Here is a 6,000-nt window from a genome sequence, read left to right as displayed (position 1 = left end):
ACCAATCAAAAGTGATGATTCTTGATCATATGACTTGCCATGAGGGGATTGGGTGTGGTGTTGAAACAATCAGAAACTGAAAGTAATGTTAACCAATTAGAAGTGTTGTTTTATTATGCATATAACCCGAGGTGCGCGCACTGAGCAAGCTCCGAGCGCGCACCTTGTGCTTACGCATGCGCGAACGCGTAGGAGCGCATGTGCATACGTCATATGCGCGTACGTAACGCGCATACGTTGCACACGCGTATACGCGAACGTTAACGCGCGTAATTTAAGCGTATGCGGAAGTGAACCGCGTGGAGCGCGTACGACGCACGCATGCATGCGTACGTACGCATACGTACGTATGCATGCGTACTGGGTGCGCGCTCCCAGCGCGCACTAAAACGTATGTATGCGTACGTAAATAACGTACGACGGTATTCATAAAAAACTTATGAAAACGTACTAGGTGCGCGCTCTGAGCGCGCACCCCAAGAATTTATATAAAAAAAAAAAAGTGGAGAAAAATTAATTGCAAAAATTAAATAAACTGTTCAACTTTATCCTAATTGAAAGTTAAAAAAAAGAGCAAAAACAAATAAAAGGATACAGATAATATATAAATGAATACATAGGAATTTTTTTTTATAAAAAAAAATATATATATAATTTAATAATTCAAAAATTAGCATTTAAAAAACCATACAAATTCACTGAAAAAACCATAGGTTTCACACACGTTATAGTTAGGAATTAGCATTTAAAAACCTTGCAAATTCACTGAAAAAACCATAGGTTTCACACACGTTATAGTTAGCTGGACATTTCTCTCATAAAAAACCAATGAAATTCCCCCGTTATAGTTAGTACAGCTAACTATAACTTGCGCGACCGCAATCCACTGCTGATGACGTCACATATTACATCACTCATGACATGGTCAGTGACATCACTCATGATTATTTGTATGAATGACTAGGTGTGAGAGTACCTCTATGGATGATTGTTAGTGTGTGAGTGTCTATATAGATATATGTATAAATTCATATGATACTTTTTTATGGACTGAATGTAACTATGAGTGACTGTACAGGTGAGTGTGTGGAGGTGAATGAAGATCTAAAAGTTTTTTTTGGGTATGCAGTTATTAGTATTGCATTATTTATGGATTTGAGAATGGAACTGTGTAATTTTCAGTTGGTATATCAATGGTTTTATAAGGGTGTGAGAAGATGTGGTAATTTATCACATTGATGTCTTCCACAGTGACATCGTCAGTGATGTCATTTGAGATGTCATCAGTGATGTCATGAGTGATGTCACTGACCATGTCATGAGTGATGTAATATGTGACGTCATCAGCAGTGGATTGCGGTCGCGCAAGTTATAGTTAGCTGTACTAACTATAACGGGGGAATTACATTGGTTTTTTATGAGAGAAATGTCCAGCTAACTATAACGTGTGTGAAACCTATGGTTTTTTCAGTGAATTTGCAAGGTTTTTTAAATGCTAATTCCTAACTATAACGTGTGTGAAACCTATGGTTTTTTCAGTGAATGAATATATATATATATATATATATAGAGAGAGAGAGAGAGAGAGAGAGAGAGAGAGAGAGAGAGCGAGAGAGAGAGAGATGTCCATATATATATATATATATATATATATATATATATATAGGTGTGTGTGTATCTAATTATACATATATAGAAGTGTATGCACATACATACATATCGATATAGTTTATAGGGGACCCCACCAGTTTTAAACTGTGGCCTAATGTGTGTCTACCCAGTGCATAAATGAGCCGGCACTTTTATTTTGAGAGGGAGAGTACCGGCACTTGTCAAGAGAAATGCAATACCTTTAATGGGAGAGTACCAGCACTTCTCAGAAACAAGCAGGTACTCTGGTACAGAGTACCCACACTTCTATTTTTCCATTTCAAGCACTGTGTCTACCTCCAAAATCCACTTCAAGAGACGCCACTGCAACTATTCATGCTTGACCACACCATTCACCCTTGCTGCAGATAGGAGGATAAGATTTCATTATGTGGTTTCAAGGAATGGGAACACTCAATTTAGAAGGGAGGCGTCAGAATCTTTTAACCCAGAATTGGCGATGTCACTTTTCTGAGCATATGTGATTCCATATCTTTAATGCACATGTTGCTTTGCTAAAAAAAATGCAGGTACTGAGTGGTTCCTTACTTGTGTACTCATTTGAATGATGAAATAACCAGCCAATCTATCATTGTTTTGATAAATGGCCTCCATTGAGCTCTCCTAATCTCTCGGCTGTACAATTGTGAGCAGGCAGTCTGGTCAGCAGCTGTGAGTGCCAGGCCTGCAGAACGGCTGTTGGAGTCTGTAAGAAAGCAACAAACACAGGCGTGAAAGGAGGCTGGAAGGTGAATGGGTGACAGACACTGTGTTATTCACCAAAGCAGGTGTGTTGAGAGCTGAGTCTCAATGCGCAAAAAGACATTTCCACAGCATTTGTGCATGAATCCCAAGGGGTGGCACCCATTTGCACACTCCTTGCTCTTTGCAGTTCTCAGTGGTTTGCACAGTGTGCATTGCCATTTGTAACGGAATCCTGAATCACGAAACACTTCAGTGCAGTGGGAACTCAGATTTTTCATTCACAAAGTCAGCTGTATTGGCTTTGCAAACGCAGTCTTTTGAGCACGAGTCTCTTAATCATTCGCGCAGAAAAGTTCAAGACTGTATGTGACATACTGCGCCCGCGTATTTGTCAAATAAAGAATTCCAAATATTGCTTTTTGTAGAGTAAAATAATATCTTTTTTTAATGTTCTTGTTTATTTAAGTAATATATAATAAAGAATATACTTTGTTGGATCTGGTTGTCAATGCATTTGCCTGAAACTTTGTAAATGAAGTTATTCGCAGGATAGCCACTGACTTGATAGAAGGGCAACATGCGGCCGTCGAATGGATTTGATTGTGCACGTAGGTTACTTCAAAACTGAAGCTGCTGTTCTGGAGTATAAAAAGGATGGCCGAGTGACCCAAGCAGTAATCTTTTCATTTAACATTTAAATCTGTGCATTAGTCTGCACAATAAAATCTCAAATTAAATCCTAGTCAATCTCAACTTTCTGCATCCTGTCAGGATTTATTTTGACTCACCTACTGCACAACTTTATGATCTACTTCTCTGATCCTTCCAATTAGCCATCCTTATGGTCTTTTGCGACTCCTCCTCCCTCTCCAAACGCCTCTCTAGAATGGGAGTCAATTTCATTAAAATCACTCATTCTCCAAATTTATCAAAATATGCCATGAAATATTTCAAACATAACATTCTAAGGGAATTCACATAAACCCTGATTGCTGACCAGCACACTGTGCTCAGAAGGGACTCCTCAATACCGAGCTATCTTCTACTTTTTACTCACAACAAGGAACGATGGCTCAACATCTCACATAGAACCCCAAATAACTCTTCAACAAATGTCATCCCTCAAGGGCAAACAGCTGAAGGTTTAACCTCTCTACACTTCATACTCCCCATGTTTCTACGGACACTCTCTGATCTCCCTGGTCCCAACCAACCATACCCCGATACAACCACTACTAGTTATCTTCATCCAAAAGGATCGCTTCTCCCAGTCCACCCAACATTGACTTGACGCTCTGTGACTCTCCACCTAATTCTCCTCCTAACTACCCTCATACCTACCCTGCTAAGGCCACAGCTCTGCCTTTACCCCCTCATTGTTTACACCCTAAATTTTTCGCCCACTCCCAAGAAACTGTTCTTCCTGTCTCTACCTCTGACACTTCCCTGAAACCCATCCCACAACTGTCCCTGCGAACTTCTCCCCTCATAACTCTCCTACCATCCAATTACAGTCTCATCCCTTCCTTCCCAGTCCTATTCCCTACGTGCCTCTTCCTGATGTACCTACCACCTCACTCCAATTCATCTCTCCATTCCACCCATTGCTGTACCAAACAGCACTCTCACTAACATCCTACCACACAGCCCTCTCACTTACATCCCAGCACACAGACCTCTCACTTACATCCTACCACTTTTGTCTCCTAACCCACCACCTTTTCTAGTAAATTCACTCACTTTCCCCCTTACCAACCCTTACTCATCTGCCTACTGCTCAGCCACTCAGCTCGTTCCTCCCCTCCCATCTAGTACCAGTACAGCAACCACCTCAGACAGTGCACCACAGTCACCCCTATCCTCCCAGCTCATATACTAATTTCTACCCTTCTTTTGCCTCTGTTGGATCTCCAGCTGGTTCTCTGACAAATACCAACCTTTTCTCAGATGTCAACCTTATCACAGACAACTCAGTTAAACAAAGCTCCTCCTCTCACCCCTATGCTGACTACTCCCTCCAACGCACCACTGATTATACCGCTCCTGCCCTCTTCACCCGAGCTTCTAGCCTCTCTGACTGTTCTATCTATGAAAACTGACTCCCTGTCACAAGCAGGGGCATAGCTTGGTCAGTAAGATTGGGGGTTGGCGTGAACTTCAGATTTCCCAACAATCATGCTAGCGTATCTTGTGAAAATACATTATATGAGAAGCAGGGCATGATTGAGGCTTATGGGGCAGTGCGTTAGTAGTACTTCAAACAATATTTTTCAAGCTAACCAACATTTTTTAAACCTTCAATACAGAGACCTGAGAGTGTGTGTGTGTTTTTTTTTCTGTGTGTATGGGAAAATCCCTGATGAAATCCGACAGACACCTCACCATACCCGACTGAATCAATGTGTACCTAACTATTTACTGCAGAATTCATTTTTAGGGGGGTGTAACACCCCAAACAGCCACCCTTAAGCTATGCCCCTAGTCATAATCGGTTTCTTAACTCTCATTCTCATTATTCACACTCTACTGCTCACATCATAATCCCCAACCTAGTGCTCACTCCCCGAGGAACAACTTTGCTGTGTTAATCTGTCCAGAAACTACCAGTAGCCTAGACCCAACAGAACACTTCCCGAACTGGATGAGAATCTTAATCAATTTAGCTAATGTTATGGAAATATATGGCCTATAACAGGGCTCAACATCCCTTCCATCAAGATCATAACCTCTAGCCAGGAATAAGGGACTCGCTTGTAGAAATCAAAACCTTCTCAGGGGCTTCACTGATACACCTGGTCCTTTTAAACCAACAAAGAAGAGATTGGCACAGAAGCTGTAATATAAAAGACATCTTTTTATTTAACCTCTGAATAGGGAAAATGCGTCACACAGTATTCTCAAATCATTGTATGAGACATTTTCTAAGGAGTACAGAGAACAGGGGCATTATATACCCACACAGGGGCTGAAAAAAGGCGGTACAAGTACACATGAGAAGAGTTATGCACATAGATGGTCATACAGAAACTGCACTGTCAACAAGTAGGAAGAGTAATAAGTTGCTGACATCAGTTAGAACAGCCTGACAGTTCTATATTAGGAACAGGTGCATTCTACTAGCTAGGCCCATCTGAGCATGTGCAAGACTCTGGGAGAGGGAAACAGCAAATGTCCAGCACATAGCTAACTAAAATGGCTGCCAAGTACAAAATGGCTTTCAGCTCATGCTAAGAGATTAATGCAATTTTCAACAGATGGTCCTTTTAGCATGAGCTAAAGACATTTCCCATAATCCAGTAGGAAAACAGAAAATATGCACATTAGATTTTTTTTTCATAAATGTATCAATATCCTAATTCATTGCTTGGTGGGCATTTCTCATTCTAAATATTGTTAAGCGGGTATGTATAAGGTATAAGCAGGAGTACAAAGGGAACAGAGCATTGGGTCATACAGATAGCAGGAGAGAGTAATTACTATTATCAGAAACAGAACTTATTAGTTTTCTAGTCCTAAGCAAATCCTAGAACCATCCAGTAAACACATTTTCAAGGCTCGTATGCATTTCAGTGACCATCAATTTCAACTTCAAAATAGCCAACAGCACATATCTAATAAAAACATTTTCGCTAGACTTTTCCAGTG

The sequence above is a fragment of the Triturus cristatus genome, chromosome 5_1, assembly GCF_964204655.1.
Source record: "Triturus cristatus chromosome 5_1, aTriCri1.1, whole genome shotgun sequence".
Classification (NCBI taxonomy): Eukaryota; Metazoa; Chordata; class Amphibia; order Caudata; family Salamandridae; genus Triturus; species Triturus cristatus.
The sequence above is the reverse complement of the archived record's forward strand: the minus strand, read 5'-3'. Positions refer to the sequence as shown.